The sequence below is a fragment of the Eurosta solidaginis genome, chromosome 1 (genome assembly GCF_040869045.1).
Source record: "Eurosta solidaginis isolate ZX-2024a chromosome 1, ASM4086904v1, whole genome shotgun sequence".
In the NCBI taxonomy this organism is placed as follows: domain Eukaryota; kingdom Metazoa; phylum Arthropoda; class Insecta; order Diptera; family Tephritidae; genus Eurosta; species Eurosta solidaginis.
In genome coordinates, this window is record NC_090319.1 from 90588934 (window position 1) to 90613322 (window position 24389).

General features: G+C 38.0%; 1 protein-coding gene and 1 pseudogene across 9 annotated transcripts in view; one reads left to right on the forward strand and one right to left on the reverse strand.

The window, feature by feature from the left end:
* LOC137236462 (rho GTPase-activating protein 39-like) overlaps nucleotides 1–24389 on the reverse strand; it is a 556674-nt gene that overhangs the window by 246222 nt on the left and 286063 nt on the right. The gene's annotated exons all lie outside the window — the stretch shown is intronic.
* The window catches only part of LOC137237217 (hematopoietically-expressed homeobox protein HHEX-like), a 463868-nt pseudogene that overhangs the window by 49230 nt on the left and 390249 nt on the right, over nucleotides 1–24389 (forward strand).

Below are 24389 nucleotides of genomic sequence, written 5' to 3' on the forward strand. Positions count from 1 at the left end.
ATTTAATATTCAGAAAATTACAATTCCTATTCAGAATTTCCATTTCATATTCAGAATTTCCATTTAATATTCAGATAATTACAATTCATATTCAGAAAGTTACAAATAATATTCAGGATTTCCATTTAATATTCAGAAAATTACAATTCATATTCAGAATTTTTATTTCGTTTTCAGAAAATCACATTTCATATTCAGAATTTCCATTTCATTTTCAGAAAGTTACAATTCATATTCACAATTTCCATTTAGTATTCTGATAATTACAATTCATCTTCAGAAAGTTACAATTAATATTCAGAATTTCCATTTAATATTCAGAAAATTACAATTCATATTCAGAATTACCATCTCATATCCAAAAAATCACATTTCATATTCAGAATTTCCATTTCATTTTCAGAAAATAACAATTCATATTCAGAAAGTTTCAACTGATATTCAGAAAGTTACAATTGATATTCAGACAGTTACAGTTCATATTCAGAAATTTACAATTGACATTGAGAAAATTTCACCCTTCGATTGTAAATTTTTTTACATACATGGAAGCAATTGTTTAACCAGGAATTTTTTTTTTTATAATAACAATTTTAATAAAACTGAATAAAACATATGTTTAAAGATCTTTTTTTTTCGAAAAGGCTGCCATTTCCTTTTCATGCTCTTTCCCACATATTACTTTCACTCTCCCTTTGCCTGCCTATAAAGCACTCTTCAAAAATAGCTAAATTGGATTGATGTTTTAACTCCTTTTGGTAAGAATACTGTTTGGTTTTTATTAGTTTCATTGTAATGAAATCCATTAAAAAAAGCAGCTAAAATCTAAAAATGAGACGTAAAACCTGCACTCAAGCAAAGTTTAAAAACATACGTGAACATTTTTCTGAATATGAATCATTTTCTGAATATGAATTGAAATTTTCTGAATATGAATTGTAATTTCCTGAATATTAATTGTAACTTTGTGAATATGAAACCAAAATTCTGAATATGAAATGTAGCTTTCTGAATATCAGTTGAAACTTTCTGAATATCAATTGTAACTTTCTGAATATAAGTTGAAACTTTCTGAATATGAATTGAAATTTTCTGAATATTAAATGGAATTCTGAATATGAATTCTAACTTTCTGAATATGGAATGGAAATTCTGAATATGAATTGTAATATTCTGAATATGAATTGAAATTTTCTGAATATTAAATGGAAATTCTGAATACGAATTGTAACTTTCTGAATATGTAATGGAATTCTGAATATGAATTGTAAATTTCTGAATATTATTTGTAATTTTTTGAATATGACTTGAAACTTTCTGAATATCAGCTGAAAAAGTTGTAGTAAAAAGAGAAAAAATCCAAAATTAGTTTACCTGAAATGTGTTGTATGTGTTGGAGGGTGGGGCCGTGTGTAGAAGTCCACGAAAGTGGGGAAAGCTTCTGACCGCCATTCACCTGGGAATGTCCAGAGCGCTTCTTTTGCATGCGGTTCAAGCAGCTCAATACTGCCGGTCGCTTGCGGCCAAGTATCCTCTGGGTAGCCGCTAAACACCCGTTTAGCGGTGAGCTAATGTGAGAAGGCGACAACCTGGCTAGGCCACTCTGACATAATCGGTTTAAGGGCTAGCCGGGGGAGATTTCATCGGCAGCGTCTGTACACCTCTAGGCGCGGCTGCAAGCGGGCGTCTGTCTTGGAGCAAGCGGCTCGCTATATAAACGTGCCAAGTAATATTTTCACCCCCGCTGAGCGGGTTGTGCGCTGGGAGTGGGACCCGCCACGTAAAACCATACTCCAATGAAATATAACAACAAGTCTCGGATAAATACACTCTCTTCGGCCATAACCGTTTAGACGGTTAAGCGCCAATTAAGTAAGTAAGTAAGAAATGTGTTGTACGAATTTGTTGTAAATTAGTTGTTCAGAGTTAAACTGATTTCTTTTCTTTTTTTATTAAATTTGGTATGGTAATGCTAACTACACGCGGAAGTTGTCACTAACACTAGTTTAAGCAGGGGGCTAAGATGCTTGGCTTGGATATCATAAGTGGTTTCAGGCTCTGGATCAGGGACTGATTTCAGTCTTAGACCGGCCATAGTGACGAATGTCACGCGTGATTAGTTTTCACGTCCTGCACGAGGTGCCCCTGCTTCTACTGATAATGAAGGATCTAGAGAGGACAACTCGATAAAACCCGCACCCCCTGAGTCATTGTGCCGAGCTCAGGGGAGGGAGGACTCTTTAAGAGTCAATATCGGTACACAACGGTGACGAACTGGACTGTTTTAGGGCTTTGAATTGACATTAAATTTGGACTTGATGACTTTGGGCTGGTGGGTGCGGTATTCTGCCACTTTAGTAGGTCGGGGTGAAACCCTACCGAAATGGCTGGTAGGCTAATGCTGCACCTGCCCACGTCCCGTTAAAACCGTGGCGGACCTCAAGGTACGTTCCGGCTCCGTCGCCGTTAAGTTGGTGGTGTAGGTGCGGTTGAAGATTTTCCCGCTTCGCGTCCGGTCTGGCTCTGAACGCATTACTCATAAGGTAAGGCGTCAACCCTCGCGTGGCCTCCCTGCGTAGCATAGATCACCACGAGACCGTTAAAGGGCGACTACACAATCGGCTCCGGATAGCGGCCTTGAGGGGGGACTCCGCCAAGGATGGGGTGCGGAAGAAGAGCGCTTTTGATGGAAATCCGTCAAATCAATCTTCAGCACTCTAAGGCGGCTTCCGCAAATTTGTTGCTCTGCCTTGAAAAAGGCGGAGTGGATATAGTCCTTGTCCATGAGCCGTGGCTGAGTAGTAACGGCAGTAAGATTTCTGGATTAAGGACTGGAAAATTCAACACCTTGGTGCATGGGGAGGCAAGTAGGCCTAGATCCTGTGTGCTTGTTAAAAAAGAGATTAAAGCTTTTATTCTCTCTAATTTCAGCAATGCTGACGTAACCACGGTCTGCCTCGAGCGAGGAAGTAATGAAATGTGGGTGATCTCAGCGTACATGCCCCACGGGGACGTAGAGGGACCACCACCTGCGATACTGGGTGAAATCACCGCTGAAGCAAGGCGGAGAGGTGTTGGCGTGATCATCGGTGCCGATGCTAATGCCCATCATAGCATTTGGGGAAGCTCGGATACCAACACTAGAGGTGAGTCTTTATTTACTTTTATTGTAGATGAGGGACTTTGTATATGTAATAGGGGGAATGACCCGACTTTTATTACTGCGGTAAGGGAGGAGGTCCTGGACCTCACCCTGGTTAGTAGAGAACTGGAAGGTCGGATATCTGGATGGAGGGTTCTCAACGAGCACTCCTTCTCTGACCACCGATATATTCAGTTCTCAGTGAACGAAGAACGTCCCGGTAAAATATATTTTAGGAACCCTAAAAGTACTAACTGGGACTTGTATTGTAGGAAGCTGGGAGAGCTACTGCCTGCGGTGCCTATCATTAGTTCGGGCCTGTCCGAATCTGAGATAGACGTTCTGGTGGAAAACTTCACCTCGGCAAGCAACAGCGCCTTTCAGCTGTCCTGCCCATTGAAAACTTACAGGGGGAAGGGCAAGCCGCCCTGGTGGTCGGATTCTCTTGACGACCTAAGAGTGTCCAGTCGGCGGCTCTTCAACAGAGCCAGGAGGAGTAAATTACCCTCGGACCGGGAGCTCTATAAGGTGAGTCTGGGGATTTATAAATATGAAATAAGGATAGCCAAGCGAGATGCATGGCGAAGCTTCTGCGAAAACGTAGAAGGCTGCAATGAATCCGCGAGATTTAGAAAAATACTCTCTAGGAACCCCGCTCCTCTGGGGTATCTGAGAGATGATGGTGGGGACTGGTCGATGAGTAGCGAGGAGTCCCTAAGGCTTTTACTGGACAATCATTTTCCCGATGTCCCAGTTGCGCAGGGATCTTCGCCTGCATGGTCGGCGGTCGTTAGCCATGCAGAAGTGCCTGCCATTCCAATACGGGAAAGTCAAATAACCTGGGCTATAGGGTCGTTCAAGCCCTATAAGTCTCCGGGCCCGGATGGAATCATTCCTGCGCAGCTTCAAAGTTCTTTGGGGATTTCCTGCCGCTGGTTGGCCATCATATATACTAACTGCCTCAGGCTTAACTATATCCCGAAGTCTTGGCACACGGTTAGGGTTATTTTCATTCCGAAGGCCGGCAGAAGCTCTCATGTATCACCTAAGGATTTCAGGCCAATCAGTCTCTCGTCGTTTCTTCTTAAGACGTTTGAGCGGTTGATTGACCTGTACCTACGGGAAAGGATACCTCGGGGGTTACTGTCGGCTTCACAGCATGCGTACTGCAAGGGCAGATCGACGGAAACGGCTCTCCATTCGATTGTAAAGCAAATATAGGGGTCCCTAGAACACAAAGAGTATGCTCTGGGTGCCTTTCTAGACATCGAGGGAGCTTTTAACAATGTCTTACCGGGGGCAATCGAAAGAGCTCTGGTGGGTTTAGGAGTCGAGGCGGCTCTGGTTGAATTTATTAGCAAACTTCTATGCGGCAGAATTGTCGTAGCGGAGTGGGGAGGGGCCATAATTAAGAGGAAGGTGTGCAGGGACCCGCCACAGGGGGGTGTCCTATCTCCTCTCCTCTGGGTTGTGGTAGTCAACGAGCTTCTTGTGGAGCTGGAAGCCAATGGTTGTCGGGTGGTTGCCTATGCAGATGACCTCGCTATCCTAGTCAGAGGCAAATTTCTGGGCACCCTGTGCGATGTTCTGCAGGGCTACCTGGATACTGTGGCTAGGTGGGCTGAATTATGTGGATTGGCGGTCAACCCGGGAAAAACGGAATTGGTCCTTTTCACAAGGAGATATAAGATGCCCGATTTCAGAACTCCCTCGATTGGAGGGGTACCGTTGGTACTTTCTGATAGGGTTAAATATTTGGGGATTGTTTTGGACAAGAAACTGTCCTGGAGACCCAATGTGGAAGATCGGGCCAGGAAGGCCGCCATTGCCTTGTACTGCTGCAGAGGAGCTATCGGGAAGAGATGGGGACTCTCGCCAAGAATAGTACACTGGCTTTATGAGATGGTGGTCAAACCGATTCTGCTATATGGGGTGCTGGTCTGGTGGAAAGCACTGGACACGGCGAGCACCTCCAAAATGTTAGTGTCAGTGCAACGGACGGCGCTGATCGGTATCAGTGGCGCTCTCAGAACAACATCTACCTTGGCACTGAACGTCATGCTGAACATATACCCAGTAGATATTGCGGGAAAGGCGGCCGCGGCAAGGTCGATGGTCAGGGTTCGTGATATGGGATATAGACTTTCTGACCGCGGACACTCTAGCCTTCTTACCAGTTTCGACTTTATCCCGGACAGAACGGACTATTGTATGCCGATAACTGCTCCCTATACAACCTTCACCCCAGTCATTCCAACGAGAGAGGAGTGGGGAAGAGGAATTATCTGGGGCATGGGACCGGTTAACTTGTTCACGGATGGGTCGAAGCGGTATGGAAAGGTTGGTGGGGGGGGGGGTCAAGAGCTAAATTTAAGCCGCAAGTTTAAGTTGGCTGATCACTGCAGTGTATACCAAGCGGAAGTTGTTGCGATTACGTGGATGGAATGCTATCCAGTGCTACTACGGTTAGGAAATTTTACATCTACTCTGATATCCAAGCGGCTATCAAGGCCTTGAGCTCAACTACAGTGCGATCGAGGGTGGTCTGGGAGTGCCTGACCTCGCTTGCGATTGCATCGAATTATTTTACAATTAAGATTATTTGGGTCCCGGGCCATAGTGATATCCCAGGTTACTGTCAAGCGGATCTCTTAGCCCACATCGGTACAACTGAACCGGATGAAGATGGCTGTAGGGATTTCAGGATCCCGCTGGCCACCTGTGGATTGCTCCTCCATAGCTGGGCCACGAGTCAGCTCAGCAAACGTTGGGCGGACACCACGTCTTGCAGGGTAGCAAGATCTTTCTGGCCGAAAGTGGATGGCAGGAGGTCTGCTGAAATAATTGGGTTCACTAAGACGCACCTATCAATGGTCATTGGGGTTTTGACAGGGCACTGTCCCATGGGTATCCATGCGGTACATCTCAATATACTGGAAACTGCATCCTGCTGCAGCTGTATGGAGGATGATGAGGTGGAATCACCAAATCACTTTATGCTTGATTGCCCAGCTTTTGCCAGAACTAGGCGAAAGTACTTTGGTCGCGACTCACTTGGATCTCCCGAGGATTTATCCAAAGTTGATCGGTATCATTCGGAGCTTTATCGTTGCTACCCAACGATTCTCTAAGTAGCTAGATCTAAGTCACCGTTATTTTTGGTGTATGTGGTATCACAACGGACCTTCGTGTTGTCCAAGTGAGCTATCCTTATCAGGGCAGCTACCACCTAACCTATCCTATCCTACTAGTTTAAGCAGAAAAAATCCAAAATTATTTTACATGAAGTGTGTTGTACGAATTTGTTGTAAATTAGTTGTGCAGAGTTAAACTGATTTTTACTTTTTTTTAATTTGGTATGGTAATGCGAACTTCCGCGAGAGCTTTAAAAAAAATATATATAATTTTATCTGTTTTTGTTTTTTTTTTATTTAAAGTACTGGGCCTTCGAGTTGGAGTTTTAAGAACAACATCACTAAATTAAAAGTAACTGAAAACATTAATTGAATGTACGGCCTGATAACTACAAAATTTATTTAATCTACGAGTAAGAATCATGTAGGAAGAGGATCTCGGCAGTGGTCTTATATTAGACGAAGTTTTAAGTAAGTGATTAAATCGTATTGTATTGTAGATTAGATACTGAAGAAAATAAAAAAAAAAATAAGGGACTACTGTAATTTCATGTTAAAAAATATATTAATATTTTTAACTTTACTAGGTCTCGAGAGTAACGCATTTTATGATGTTCCACGACGTCCGCTTCAAGACGAACTTGAGAAAAACATTACTGAGCTAGATAAGCACTACATTAGGAGTGAAGGTCCAAAAACAGCGGTTGAGATAATAAACAGCTTGTATGATCCGGAATTGGATGCAAGCTTGGAGGGCAAAGATTTTGAAAATGGTGGCCTCTCTTCGTCTTTTGAAGTATGCCCCCAATCCCTATCACTTGAAGAGCCTAACGAAAATGGGAACGATATATCTTGGAACCATTCAGAAGAATTTTCTGTGGAAACCTAGAAAAAGTCCACAAAAACGAGTCTCCAGTTAAGAAATTCGCTGTTCTTCCTAAAGGTTGTTTACAGATTTTGCATATAGTCGACAAGGTCTAATATCACTGCGAAATTATCAAAATATATGTTAAAAACACTGCAAACATCAACAAAATAATCATATTTCTCAATTCGGCAATCTCTTCATCTCATTCTTATCATAGTTTTACTATTTTTATACCCAGCTATGCTTCGCATACGGGTATTATGACTTTGTAACTCCCTAAAGGAAACAAGATAGATATATACTTCCATATATCAAAATTATCAGCATCGAAAAAGAAATAATTTGAGCCAAGTCCGTCCGTCCGTCCGTCTGTATGTAGGCACGATAACTTGAGTAAAAATTTAGATATCTTAACGAAAGTTGGTATATATATTGGTTTTTACACCAACTGGTTTCGTATTTAAAATGAGCAAAATCGGATAATAACTACGCCCATTTCTTCGATATCGAAAAACGCTAAAAATGCTTTATATCAGATTCTGTTCAACACACACGGCTCAAGTTTGGTACATAGGGTGTTCAGTGAAACAAAAGAATATTTTTTGGGAATTTTTGGAAAATGGGCGTGGCACCGCCCCCATATAGATAAATGAAATTACAAATTTTGGAGTGCCATAACTTATAGAGATATTAAGATATGGATACTAAAGTTGCCAGTCTCCCTTGTATTGCCAAAGTTCTTAATTCTGCCAAATATGTCGTAAATCGGGTGATGAGCATCGCCACTTTTACATAAAATTGTTTAAACGGTGTTAAATCATTGTTCGAACTGTAAAATTTCTGTTCTTTTTCATTGAAGTAAGCTCTATTTAAAACTTTGCAATGAAAATATAGCCAGCATAATATTATTTTGATAATTTTCAAAACTGGGCGTGGCACTGCCTCTTTTTCGAACTCGGCTATCGAGGCTGGCAATGAGGTTAGGTAAGCGTGGGGCAGTTAAGGGCGAGCAGTTTAATGTGAGTTATAAGGGAGTAATTTGATGTGCTTGTAGACGTATGAGTCGTGGCACAATGAATGACGTAGCCGACTCAAACGTTTGGGGTTGCGGGTTCAAAGCCCACTGCAACCAAGCATTTTTTTTAAATTTATTAATTTTTTTATTCTATAAATTATTATTTTAATGGACTGTATTTTATTTTCATTTAGTTTATTGTGTACCTAAATCACGGGAGGGTGCAAAGCACTGGTACACCTTTATGTATTTAGTTTATGGTGTATTTAGAACACGGAACGATGCAAAGCATCGATACACCTTTATATATTTATAATATATTTATTTTAATGTATTCAATTTATTAAGTTTATTATTTTTAATTTTATTTATGGTGTACTTAAGACATGGGAGGATGCAAAAAGCACTTGCTACACCTTTACCTTTCGCTCTAATGAGCCACCTCATCTTCTATTTGAAGACCCCTTTCGTATTTATTTAATTTGGGGCGAGCATAGGGAACTCTGAGGTTTCGCTCTAATGAGCCACCTCATCTTCTATTTGAAGACCCCTTTCAAAATGTGATGTGGAGGCGAGCACTGGCCTCTGAGGTATTGGCACCCCATCTTCTACTCGAAGAACCTCCATTTTAAATTAAAAACTAAAAATATGTCTTTAGAATGAGAATTTCAGCGCTTATGAAACAAACGAAAGAAAAAACTCATAGTTTAAGTCGCTTAAACAGAGGTGAAACTCGAAAACTAAGTAAGACAACCAAACTTTATGGGTGAATTGGATATGTCGATGGGAATAGTGAAAATGAACGAAATCAGTTCATAACCACGCCCACTTCTTCATCAAAATTTAAAATCAATATTCCAAACATACATACATAGCTACAAAGTAGGCGTGGCACCGCCCACCCCTGCTAAGAAAGTGAAGACTCCGGTAAACATCAAAATATGCGAATGAGATTCTGTACACTTATTATCCTTATCTAGTAACAGACCAGCGTCAAAAATTTTCCAAATCGGTCAACTGCCACACCCACCGTGCTATATAAAAGTTACACGTATATTATAAGGGCCAAAAATTGAGGTAGGTTTGTGAACCAACTGTAGGAATTTCTGACGTTTAATATTTAAAATGTGCATATTTTGCCCTGATAGATTAAAATATATTTTTTGCTATAAAAATGAGCGTGGCACCGATCTTAAAATAATATTAAAACAGTTGTGGGAGTTGATAACAACAGAATCAAATAAAACTCCTCGATAAAAGCTGAAAACTTATCGGAAATCATTCCATTGATAAATTTCTAAGATAACATATCATAAACTTTAGAAGATAAAATAATAAAATTGTTTGTCATTGATGGAGGAACACGGCTGATAGTTCCCCATATGGTTGATAGAATTGCAGTATGAAGATTTTATTGGGCAGCTGCGGAGTCATAAGTGGATTCAGCGATTCTAATTTCTAGGAAATTTCTGAATACATAGTTTTAACGCCTTACAAATTTTAGTATAACAAAGTACATTTCCCATTATCCATAAAATTGCATTAATTTTTTACATGTCCAGGAACTTGAAAAAATGTCAAATATCAATGCAGTTTTTCGGAGAATCGAGTTTTGCGCTTTATAATTGTTTGGCAGGCTTGAAAACTGTTCACTCAGTATTCTTATAGAAATTAGTACGTGCTTTCATAATATACATATATGGCCAACTACCAACGCGAGGAGATTGGTCATGGAAATCTGTTCCTGGCTCGGCGAGAAATAAGAGGTAGCTTTTTCATTAATTGTTTTCTTTATTTCTTTAGGCAACGAGGAAAGAAAGAAAATTATTGAAACTATACGCTTGAAAGGAAATTATTTATATAACACAAACAGAATTTATAATAAAACAGGGGAGCTGCTTGTATCTCGACAACCTCAAAAAAATAGATCCGCAGCTCTTTATAGAACCTGTCACCACTGCAAAGGAGTTTTTTCGCTTAGTAGTATTAAAAGGCATCACCAAAGTTGCATGGGCGCTTCGGCGAAAGGAGTACGTTCCAACACTGTTCTTTCCAGGCGTATTGAAGGACGGTTGCATAGTAAGGCCAATCAAAGACTTGTCAATGTAATGGCAGTTTTGAGAGAAGATGATATTGTAAGATTGGTCAGGTATGATGACCTATTGATAGAATTTGGAAATTGTCTTTGTGAAAAATACTATAAACAGCAGCAGGAGGAAATGATCCGAAATCGTTTACGGATCCTTGGTCGCCTTCTTGCAACAATGCGAGAAATTGATAAAGATATCACAGATTTTAAATCAATCTATCATCCGCGACTCTATAGAACTATGGTAGAGGCTGTAAGAAAAATATCGGGCTGCGATCCACTCACTGGTGTACATCAGGCTCCCTCACTGGCCACTTCTATTGGCACCTACATTAAAGCAGTCGGTGACTTACTTAAACTATATTATGTGGAAAACACAGACGAAGGAAAAGAAAAAATTGTGGACAAATATCTATTTCTCCACAAAATTCAATACAGCCAAGTAATAAATAGGGTCGCACGTGAGGATCAATCCGAAAAAAATTTTATGGGCCACGCGGAGGCAATTCATCGGTCACACTATAGAAGATCTGTAGTGTCGAGAGACGTCCTTGGGGTAGCCAACGTACTTATTAAAGCACAGGGTGACGAGAATTTTAGAGACAATGTTAATGAGAACGACAGTACTTCAAAGTCTCAAGAAGAGGTATCTGTGGAGAATGAAGTATTCGATGATGAGACTCCATCAACTTCTCGAATTTCTTGTATATATGCTTCGAATGCTGCTCCCCGAATCAAGAAAAACGGAGTTATATATTCATCTTCAGAGGAGAGCTCTTCCGATGAAAGCAGTCCAAGAAAAACTAGTACCATTACAACGCGCTTTGTCAAGCGAAAGCCTGTGAAGAAAAACTATGAAAATGAGGATATAAAAAGGAAACTCAGGTGGACAGCCGAAGAAAGAAAAGCGGCCTTCGATGCATTTGGCGAGACTATAAAAAAACCGACTGCCGAACACTAGAGATTTAAAGAAATTTTTAATTGATAACCCAACCTGTATACGTACCGTGAACCAACTTCGAACATGGGCATCGAACGAAAAGAAAAAATACGTCCTTAAGCGTGAATAATTCTGGCAATATTTTTTAACAGAAGTTAATTTTTCTAAAGTAGACTTAAGCATAAGTTAAGAAAAGTATTTTATATCAATTTAATTAATTCATTTTTGAGGAACATGCCAAGAAAGTAATGATACTGCATCATATTATCTTTATAATCTTTTGCATCAAAGTGTTCATTCAACATATCACTCATTTACTTCAATAGTGTCATAACTCAAAAACACAATTGTTCAGGAGAGCCATCCAAAGATTTCAACTGCCATATGGTGTTGTATGCGTAAAGGCAGGTTTTGATTTTTATCTGACGTGCTCAATTTTTCACGGATCGCAAAGAATTTTTTATATAACATCGATCTTGATATTAAGTACGTTTTTCGTTATTAACTCGAAAATCATGTTTTTTGAGCTATGACACTATTGAAGTAAATGAGCGATATAGTTTTTAAATGTTATAATAAGAGTAGCTTGGTACCTACTAAACCGTTTTGTATGCCACCAATTGAATCCATTATATGCATATGCCTTGTAGTTTGTTTAAACGCGTATATTCGATATGTATATTTTATTTGGTATAACAGTAGTTGATTTGCTTTAAGCAAAGAAATGCAACGGTTAGTTTGTTTTGTATTCCACCGTTTGAAATATTTATTAAATGTACAGTGTGCATTTAATTTGCATACTATCCAGCAAGCACTGGGGGAAACACTTCAAGTTTTTAAAATACCGTTATATCACAATTTGATGTGCAACAGACTTTCTGTACAAATTTATTAATTTCGTTGATTTGCTCTAAGCAAATAAATGCAAATGTGGGTTTTTTTATAATCCACGGTTTGAATTGTCCATTAAATGTATGTACAGTTTGCATTTGCATACTATCCAGAAACCATTGCTGGAAAAAAATTTCAAATATTTGAAATGTTATATCACAGTTTGGTATATAACAGATTGTATATATGTACAAATCGCGTGTGCATATGAAAAAAGACAGTAAAAAATTTTGTCGACGAAACAAGACTACACCTTTTTCAGGTGTACTTCAGAAAGTTGCAATTGATGTTCAGAAAATTACAATTGAAGTTCAGATTTTTCAATTGAAGTTCAGAAAATAACAATTGAAGTTCAGAGTTTTCAATTTGAAGTTCAGAAAATTACAATTGAAGTTCGGAATTTCCATTTGTAGTTCAGAAAATTACAATTGAAGTCCAGAATTTAAAATTGAAGTTCAGAATCTTTCATTTGAAGTTCACAAAATTACAATTGTAGTTCAGAAACTTTCAATACGGATTGCTTGTTGGAAAATTCTGCGAAAAATAAAAAATTTAATTTAAATGCACTTAGCTCTGTTTAATACATAGAATAAACTCATTAAGTTCATTTAATCCGAAACATGTTTTATACTGCCTTGTAATAAAGCTACAAAAACCCTGTTGGGTTCATGAAATTATTATTTAATTCTCTTATGTCTTTTATCGATAAGCTATCCTAAAACGCGCGGAGAGCGGAGTTATCCTACGGAAAATATTTACATGCTTATATACATATCAAAGGTGCCTAAGTCCACTGCTGACATTTTTATAATTTTGCATTCCGGGGTATTTTCGGGAGATCGTGAAAGTTTCGGGAGTCCCCAAAATCATCCCGGAAGAATCCGTAAATGACCTTGAAAGACTCCCCAAAATCATCCCCAAAAGACCTGCAAACGAAACGGAAGACTCCAAAATTCATCTCGGAAATACCAGCAAATGACTTCTTTTCTTTTCTCTTCTTTTCTTTTCTTTTCTTTTCTTTTATTTTCTTTTCTTTTCTTTTCTTTTCTTTTCTTTTCTTTTCTTTTTTATTTTAATTTTATTTTTTTAAGCGCATGTATTTTCATTTCCCGTAGAAATTTCTACAAGGAATCCGTATGGGTTGAAAGTTTCTGAACTTCAATTGCAAGTTTCTGAACTACACCTGAAAAAGGTGTAGAATCTTTTTTTTTCGAGAACAATTTTTTTTGGTGACCTCTCGTCGTCAAATTTTGAATCGCGGCCTTTCTTTGTATGCACAAACAAAATGTATTAAATATTTAGTTGATTTGATCTAAGAGAAGAAATGTAAGCTTCTTTTGCATTCCACAGTTTGAAGTGTTCATTAAATGTATGCATCTATTTTGCATACCATTCAGGAAAATTTTTTTATATGTTATAATAATGGTATGTTTGTACCTATTAAACCGTTTTGTATTCCACAATTTGATTTACTTAAATGTATATGCTTTGTATAGTTTGTTTAAAAGCGTATATTAGACATGTATATTTATTTAGTATAACAGTGGCGGGTGTACAAATATATTAACTGTTTGCCACTTTTGCAAAAAAAAAGATACTGAGAATTTTAATTTTATTTTTTGGATATTAAAAGCTATAAATGTATGCCTTGTGTATAAGTTCATCAAAATGAGATGAATAAGAATATGTACATACACTGTTGTGCAAAATATATAATTGGTTGTGTTTCTCATACTAATCTATTTAAGGAAACGGTTTGTTTTTTTAAATATGATGTAGTTACTGACAGGTCAACTATTTATAAAACATTTACTGACTTAAAGCAGTTACATGTAAGCAGAACAACAAAAATGTGAAGTTTGCCTAGTATGGAACTGTGCAAAACAAAAGCAACAAACCCCTTTTTGAAACCGGATCTTTCTTTTTGACTACGTTATTACACCTCCGACCTAAAGGTGCAACTGGGCTTCGAGTAGTGATCTAAGCGGCCACTCCCTATTGGTCCTTAATAGCAGAGAGTAACGATTTCGCGCTAATAAGCTTTAACTGGGAACATTTATTTTTTTTTATGGACCGATAGGGTTTCTAGCGGATTTAAGGCTTTTAACTAAAAAAAAAATAAATATAGTTTTCTTTTAGAACTTAATTTTATAATAAAATTGGGGAGTGATATAAACTATTTTTCGAAGATGGGTCTCTCACAAGTTCCTATCATAATTTAATTATATTCGTTCGAAATGGTTAGTTTCTCAACTCTCGATTTCATGAAGAGCCTACAAAACTTGAGTCCCAAAAAGGAATAAGTAAAGCGAATTTCGAATGGTTCTCAGATCAACGCTGTTAAGAAAATCGCGTTGGTTCATTGATGGTCTGTTCGAACGAATGTAATCAAATTATGAAAGGAACTTGTTCTTCTACCTTATTATAAAATTAAGTTCTAAAAGAAAACTAATCGTGCAGACGCAGTTGAGTATGCGGCAGAGGAAAATTGTTCAATACGGAAACGACCTGAAGTAACACTGAAAGCTAATAAATTATCATCTAGGAATCAACGGGCTTATATTCTATTATTCGTTGACCTATTTAAAAGCCTTGAATCCCCTTAAAACCCCTATCGGGTTATAAAAAACGTAATGTTCCCAGTTAAAGCTTATTTAGCGCGAAATCGTTACTCTCTGCTATTAAGGACCAATAGGGAGTGGCCGCTAAGATCACTACATGTAAATTCTTTAAGTCAGTGAATGTTTTATAAATAGTTGACCTGTAAATGACTACATCATATTTTAGAAAAACCGTTCCCTTAAATAGATTAGCATGAGAAATACAACCAATTATATATTTGCAAGAAATTTGTTGCTTTAATACATTTGTTTTTTATAAATTTGTATACTGATAAAAACTTTTCGCATTATTATCTTGTTTGCTCTATAATTTTTAATTTGTGGTAAGAGCACGCTTTTACCAATTTTGCTTTCAAATTGAAGAACATCTTTAAGACAGATATCAGATAAAAAATCTGTATATCTGTGTTGCACCTTTTTTCGTTGTATTGAATTATTTTAGTTTATTTTGTCAAAGCAAAGAAACTACTGCAAAAATGTTTGTTTTATCACACCAAGTGTTCATTAATTCACTTAATTTGAATCCTAATATACTGGTTGATGGTATCTGAATCTCCCAATTAGACACAGATTCCAAAATTATCGCAAAAAGACCCCGAGAAACTTCCCAAAACGCCCCGGAAGACTCCCGAAAATCATGCCGGAAAGACCCGGGATGACTCCCCAAAATTATCCAGAAAGGATTCCGAAAGGACTTCTGAAGACTCCCCAAAATCATGCCGAAAGGACCCCGAATGACTCCCCAAAATCATCAGTAAAAGACTCCGGAAGAGTCCCCAACACTAATCACCAAAAACCTCGGAAGGACCAGGAAGAGTCCCCAAATGCAACCCCGTAAGACCACGTAATGACATCGGGAGAACAGCAGAAGACTCCCCAAAAGACCCCTGATGACTCCCCAAAATCATGCCGAAAGATTCCGGAAAGACCCGGAAGCCTCCCCAAAAGATCCCGGAAGGACCCCTGATGACTTCCCAAGCTCATCCCGAAAGGACCTGGGAAGGACCCGGAAGTCACGTTAAAAGCATCCTGAAAAGACCGTGGAAGGACCCCGGAAGACTCCCCAAAAGACCTCGTAAGAAACATGGTAGACTCCCCAAAATGCCCCGGAGGAACCCCAGATGACTCCCCAAAACCATTCCGAAAAAACCTCGGAAAAGCCCGGAAGATTCCCCAAAATTATCCTGGAAGGACCGCTGAAGACTCCCCAAATTCATTCCGAAAAGACCTGCGAAGGAACAGCAAGTATCCCCAAAATTATGCCGAGGACCCCGGAAGATTCCATTCAGACCATGGACTTGGAAGCATTACGTCATACTTCAAAATACCACAAAACTTATTTCAGAAGCTGTAGTAAAACCCTGTTTTGCTTTTAACTCGAAAATGTTGCAATTGCGACAGCTTCGTTCCTTTGGAAAAGTATTTATACTTGCATTGTTTGAACGCCCCTTCCGATTCTTCGGAATTTAATATCTTTCCCGGGATTATTTTTTTACCAATCAGCTGGCCATTTAAACCGCGACTGAAAACTGCTCATACAATCTTAGAACAAAAAAAAAAAAAAACAAAAATGCATGCATTCTTCAACCAAATATAATAGTTTGATTCATACAAATTGAACTAAATTGAGTTTGCTATATTAAAAAGAAACATTGTCAGCATTTGACCGAACATTAGGAAAAAGTTTTTTGCAAAAAGCTTTCACCTCGATACACGCATTTAACCACAATGATTGGACACTTTGAGAAGACCAAGGCCCCTATTATGAGACAAATTCGATCTTCGACTGTGGTCGAAAGAGCTGATCGAACGAATTTTCATTCGGTATTATGACACTCATTCGATCAAAACCACAAATCACACACACAAGTTCACGAGTTCAAAATTGCTTCGTTCTGCGCATCTACGTCACACTTGACTGCTTGCGCGAATGAAAGAAAGAGAGAAAAAATCAAGAGCTAAAGTAAAATGACGTAAAAATTGCTTATAAAAAACAGCTGATCTTTTGTTTACATGCGCAATCTCGTTAAAGTGATTTGTGGATCAAGACTAGTGTCATTGTTCGATAATTCGATAAATTCAACCGTTGAGAAAAGCACATTCCCTTCATCTGCCAAATAAAATAAAAGCAAAATTATATATTATGAAGAAAAAAGCTTAAGTACTGGAACTAGCCAGAAGTATAAACCGCTGCAATGAATTTCAACGCTTAATGCAATGAATTTCTAAACATTGTGAACATGTTGTTACTTGTGTTAAAAACTAAACTTCATAATGACCATAGAAGCGTTCATGGACTTGCTATCCAGTAAAGATGGATGGCTGCAAAAATGCACAAGAGCCAAGTCTATTCCAACCATTTTGAAATTGGCAACAATTCTCAGATTTTGCGCTAGGGATTGTCTGAACTGAGCATCGGCTACGAGAATGCATTCGGAATTTTTTCCACCTGATCCTTGTCCAATTTATGAAATCAGCTTCCAAGCAGTTGTTTTGTATTCACGACCTTGGACCTATATGTAGGGTTCTTAAATTATATTGACTAAATTATTTTTATTTAACTTTGTTATTATGTTACTTTGAACTTTGTAATTTTAATATGTTTTACAATATTTTAATTTTCAATATTGATTTTACTATTTTCAAAAATTTTCGTTATTATTCAATTTTGCATCATGAAAATATAACACTTTCATTTAAATAATTTTTGTGTGGATATTAATTTTAATAAAAATAAAGCATCCTACACTATATACGATTAATATAAATAGTTTGAAATTACTATTAGGTAGCAAAAAAGTAGAAGACAAACGTAAAAAACTTACATTTCAAACAATTTTCTTCTAATACGATACAGCGTCGACAACAAATTTCCATTCGGTTCAAAATTAGATACACAACGAAAATTTCGACAGAGATTAGATGTCTAATACCAATTTTTAATTCGATTTTCAATGTTCGATAGCCAGCGAAGATCGAAGATCGAAAAATGTTCATAATAGGGGCCCCATATTAGTATATATATATACTTCGCCTGAATATCATATTGGAAATGGTCATTATCGTGACACTGAAGATAGCGATCAAAATAACGATGTTGTATGATAAATGTATATATATAAAAAGTATATGTTAGATGGTCATTTTCGTGGCGCTATATATGGTAAATATTGTTATTAAAATGACCATTTCACATAGGAAATATATATATAAAAATAAAATATGTAACATGGTCATTATCATGACTATATATAATTATATGTAGAGTGATCAAAATGACCGTGTTACATATTTTATTTTTATATACATATATACTTTTTGAAGTCACCAAAGTGACCATGTCTCATTAATTCTCATATATCACCTATAATAAAAAACATATATCGAAAAGGAACTCAGTTCCAGGGTCTCTGGGTCCAAACAAACATATGTATTGAGGAAAAAAAGGGATGTCATCAAACAACGCATCTTACAGACATACTTGCACATATGTACCTACCTGGGTAAATATAAGATGCTAGACATACTCTGAATCACATTAATTTAACAAAGATTTTAATTAACATTAAAATAAAATTACATCAAAATAAATAAAACCAGCAAAAATTATGAGATAAAATAAAATTTAATAAAATAATAAAGATTATAAATAACAATAATAAAAAAAGATAAGATAAAATAAAAAGAAAATACAATACAATAAAATTATACTAAATATATCAAAAATAAAATGAACTATAATAAAATAAGATTTAATAAAAATAAAATAACATTTAAAATTAATCTAAATCAAATTAAAACAAAATAAAATTAAATTAAAGTAAATAAATACATTAAATAAATAAACACAAGAAATAAATAAGGAAATAAAATACGTAGCTAGAATAAAAACAACAAACGAATTACCCAAAAACTGTAAGTATGAGTACATTTAGAAGGGCAGTTTTTTTTCTCGAAATCAACTCTTACGTTGTATTAACCGTTGAAAGGAGTATGCAACTCAGTCAATACACACACAATTAGTTGAGATTTTTTCTTTTTTTTGCCTTAGGTTTTCCTTATAGTATTTCAAATAAGTCCTTAGTATAGTACTATTGCTAATTTTGACTAAGTTTTCAATTATAATGAATTATAAATAAATTCTTGTAATAATGGGAATACGTTCTCTTTTATTTAGAAGGCACATAGGGTACTAAGGTAAGGGGCCACCAAAAATTAGGTGCGTCGGTGGCCATGGATTTTGAGGGTGGGATAATGCACCGGGCGTCGCAACAACACCCGCGGCGCCCCTATGTATATTCGGCCTTTTTTGTTTGTTCCAATTTTCAGCTTATTTTTGTCATTTTGATTTTCTGCGTTTGGAAACCGGTCATTTCCGGTTCGGTTAATTTTATCCCCTGTTTTTGCGTTTAGTTTTTTTTTGAAGTTTGAATTTTCAATTTGAATGTTTTAACGGTATGTCCGTGGCATTCGGTTCGACGGGATGTCGTTTTGAGTCGTCTCTGCGCTTCTGTCAGTTTTGATTGGCATGATAGGAATTTTTCCTGTTTATGGCGCAGGGCAGCAAGGTTGGCAAGAACCCAGCCCAGCCGACATGACTGGCCACAGTGCACCACAATATCATGCCGACTGCCTTCCTTGCTGCTCCCACAGAAAATGCGTTTCCATAACAGGTGGAAGCAGAAATCATTGACAACTTGCTGAAGGATGATGAGAATATAAACTGCTGTGATGATGAAGAAGTAAGTACTGAGGCTAGTTTTGAGAAAATAGAGCCGTCAACGTTGAAGTGGGGAAGACGGGATATATTGCCTGGAAATGTAATATGGAGGGAAAATGCTGAATGTAATGACGTATATGAGGAAATAACTCCGATAGAGTATTTTGAAAATTTTTTTGATGAGGAAGTATTTGAACTAATGACTTCGCAAAGCAATTTATATGCAATGGAAACGCTTGTGACAGAATTGAAATGTTCACCATATGAAATGCGACGTTATAACGGGGTACTCTTGTATATGGGTATCATAAAAATTCATCGAACAACGATTTGGTCAAAAGAGTTGAATTTTATATCCGACGGTATGATACGATGAAGATTTGAAAAAATTAAGTCTTCTTTTACCTTAATGAAAATTCCAAGCAGCCAAAGAAACATGAACCAAATTTTTACAAGCTATATAAAATTCGCATATTACTGTCACTACTGAAAGATAAGTTCAATAAAATACCTGAAGAAGAACATCAACGTGTGGACAAGCAGATTATAGCTTTCACGGGGAGGCCAAGTCTGAAGCAGTACAATCCCGCGAAGCCTCATAAGTGGGGAATGGAAATGTTTACCAGAGCTGGGGCATCAGGCATTATATATGATTTTTCTTTATATGTTGGCGATGGGAGGACATGTCCAACATACGGACTTGGCATACAGATATTGTTTTGTATTTGGCTTCAATCATTCCCAAACATGAACATTACACACTATGTTTTGATAATTGGTTCACCTCAATAAGCCTTATGGTAGTTCTAAAAGGAATGGGCATATTCGCAACTGGCACTGTGCGGCAAAATAGAATGGTTAAATGCAAACTTCTTTCAGAAGCCGAAATAAAAAAACCTGGTAGAGATTCGATTGATATGAAATGCGAAGTAACACATAACTTAACTGCAATCCGCTGGATTGATAACAAAACTGTGCAGCTGTTGTCTACCTATATGTCTGAGCACCCATTGGGATCCTGTAAGCGAAAAAAAATTCATACATATTCCCTAGACCAGCTATAGTTAACAACAACAACACTATATTCAACACATGGGAGGAGTTGACTTATCCGACATGCTCATGGAGCTTTACAAAATTTATCATAGATCCAAAAAATGCGCATTTATTACTGCTGCATCGGACCTGCTACTGTAAATCCTTGGGTTCTCTATCGCAAAGACTTAAAAGCCGCCAAACAAAAGTCTAAACCAATTCCACTAATATATTTCCAAACGGAAATAAAATAGCACTACTAACCCCTCACACCCACAGGATGCTTTTTCAACAATACCGGGATTAAAGTTCAATAATCCCCGATTTTAGGAACTTAAAAAGACCGGGATCACGAAATACCGGATCCCGGAATTTCTATCCCTAATAGAATTTTACAGAAATAAGAAAATTTTTAGTCAAGTTACAGGAATATTTTTCTAAAGCTAACAGCGCCCGAGCAGGCAAGGAATTACAAATGCATTAAGCGAAGAATTTCAAACTTTCAAAAAAATTTAAGGCATCATAAACCCGCTTCGCGAACGATTTTTTTGAAACTACGTGTCTGTGGATTTTAGTGGCCTCTTACGACAAGCCTATCGCGGGAGTATTGTAAACCCTTTAACCCGCTGGGTGTTTCAAATAGGATAGGTTACCCACCTATGCAAAAGCGCAATATCCACGCTATGCATTGTATGCAGAAAGCTACGAATTTACAGACAATTCCACTTCAACAAACTTTAAGTTTTAAATACAACGTTCTACGGATGTATCACCAATCAAATATTAGCATGTGAAGCCAATTAACTTGATGAAACATCCATCAGCATATAAAACTTAATAAAACAATACTGTAACGAATTTACTTGCAAATCCTCTTATTTGCAACCCTCTGCTAAGTTCGAATCACTAAACTGTTGAATAAATAACTCCAATATGTAATAATGCAAAATGGCCTTTATTCAAGTACTTCACAATAACACTTGTACTTTGCAACGAATAGCTTACTTAATAACCAAACTGATTGACAGCTCAAATGAAACTCTACTATTCAAAATAATACTGCTATAGCTCGCTAGATAGCGCTTAATCCAAATCTCAAATCAAACTGAATTACTTCTTACTCGCTTGCCCCGCTTTTATAGTTTACGCTGCATACTTCTAGGCTCTTCGATTTCCAGAACTTACTAGTTGTTTCGGCTACAAAATCGCCAGCCACAACTACGTGCACAAATTATTGCTCTCTCTTGTGACAACTCAGATAAGATATATGCATGTGTTTGTGCATTGCCGCTCCGCTGCTCGTATACGTACATATGTGTAGACGCAATTATTTATTCGTTTATGTAGATACATAATGATTGGATTATTGATGTGAATGTTTGTAGTTTACAGTCTCTCGCACATCTGTGTGTCTCTTGCATCTGTGTGTGACATCTTTCGGCTGCCTTATATAAGTTTATACATGATTTGATTATTGACGTAAATACTGCTTATCGTGGCCTTGGCATCGCCTTAGTGATGGTATAACTTAGTGATGGTAATATCCGTGACACTGCCCTCCACCTAAGTCTGATCGTCCCGGTCAGACAAATCTCTCGATCTAAACGCTGCTAATCTCTCCAAATGAAACACTTTCATTTTGGTTCGTGGTTTACCGATGGTTTGTATGCGGTACACTACATCGTTGATCCGTTTTACAACTTTGTATGGGCCTTCCCAATTGCACTGCAATTTCGGGGACAAACCTTTTTTTCGTTGCGGGTTGTATAACAGCACCAAATCTCCTTCCTGAAAACCTTCTGAATTAATTGCTTTATCATATCTGGCTTTCATCTTGTCACTCATAATCTTTGTTCGTTGCCTTATCAGATCATGTATTTCTCTTAGCTCTTCTTCCAAATCACTAGTGGATTTCCTGACATTTCTCTCCGCATTGGCATCTATCCCAAACTTCAAATCAGCTGGCAGTCTAAGGTCATTGCCAAAAATTACTTTTGCAGGGGTTTGGCCCGTTGTCTCATGCACTGCTGATCGGTAAGCCATCAAGAATAATGGTATTCGGGTATCCCATTCTTTATGGTACTTGTCCACTACTTTCCTTAAGTGCTCCTCCAATGTTCTATTGAATCGTTCTACCATACCATCGGATTGAGGATGCAATGCAGTTGTCCGTGTTTTTCGAATGCCCAATGATTTACATATTTCCTGGAACACAGCTGATTCGAAATTCCTGCCTTGGTCATAATGTAACTCCATTGGTACACCATACCTTGCAACCCAATTGTTTATAAACACTTCTGCTACCGTTTCCGCTTCTTGATTTGGGATTGGGTATACCTCTGGCCATTTGCTGAAATAATGCATAACTACTAGTACATATTTGTTTCCGCCGTTGCTAGTAGGAAATGGACCGGCGACATCCATAGCGTTCCCTTCAAATGGCGCACTTGAGTTATATTGTTTCATCTGGCCATGACTTCGTGTTCTGGGCCCTTTCCCTCTGCTGCAAACCTCGCAGTTCGCAATCCACTCAGTGACCGACTGACGGCAACCAACCCAATAGAATCTCTGTTTAATCTTCTCGAGCGTCTTCGTGATTCCAAGATGACCTCCGCTTGGACCATTATGCAGCTCGCTGAGCACATCAGGAATCCTCTTTCTGGGAACAACTATCAGTTTATTCATGTATTTACCATCCTCACTCTCCCATACTCGATGAAGGCAACCGGATATCAATTCTAAACTGTTCCACTGTGCCCAATATGACTTCGCAATGGGACTCTCTGCTGACATCTCTTCTCTGTTTGGTCTTTCATTTCGTTCGAGCCCTTGCATAACACGTGACAGATCTGCATCTTCTAGCTGGCACTTTCTTAGCTGTTCCTTGTCCCATTCATCTGTACATGTTATAGTCATTAGCCGGACATATAATGTCTTCTTTAGCCTCGGCTTTTGAACAGTGCTTGCATTCCAAACTACATGGTCTTCGTGACATTGCATCGGCATTTCCATGGATACTACCTTTTCGATGCTCAATGGAAAAGTCATAGCTTTGTAGTCGCTCGATCCACCGTGCCAATTGTCCTTCCGGATTACGGAACTGCAGTAGCCATTTTAAAGCTGCGTGATCTGTCCTGACACGGAATCGCTGGCCGTAGAGGTATTTGTGAAAATGTTTAACGCACTCTACCAATGCCAACAGCTCTCTCCGCGTAACGCAGTAGTTCCTCTCTGGTTTTCCAATCGACCGGCTGTAATATGCAACTACCTTCTCCTGTCCATCGACCAGTTGTGATAAAACGCCTCCTATAGCATATCCACTCGCATCTGTATCTAGAATAAATGTTGCTCCTGGAATCGGATATGCTAACATTGGGGCAGTGCATAAACGCTCCTTCAATGTTTGGAAAGCCACTTCTTGCTCCTTCTTCCATTCAAAAGCTTTATTTTTTCTTGTAAGCTCATGGAGGCTATGGGCTACGCTGGAAAAATTTTGTACAAATCGGCGGTAATATGTGCACAGCCCAAGGAAACTTCTTAATTCATGTAGGTTCTGTGGTCTTGGCCAATCCTTTACAGCCTCTATTTTTTCGTTCGCAGTGCAGATGCCCTCTGTCGTTACCTTGTGAAACTTCCTCCAAGTTCTTAAGATGTTCATCGAAATTCTTGCCCAATACGATGATGTCGTCCAGGTACACCAAGCATGTTTTCCAATGTAGACCTTTCAATACCTGGTCCATGAGTCTCTCGAAAGTAGCTGGTGCATTACATAGTCCAAAGGGCATTACTGTAAATTGCCAAAGACCATCTCCGACGCTGAAGGCTGCTTTCTCTTTGTCTTGCTCCTTTACCTCCACCTGCCAGTAGCCGCTTTTCAAGTCCAGTGTGGAAAACCATTTCGTACCATATGATTGGATTATTGATGTGAATGTTT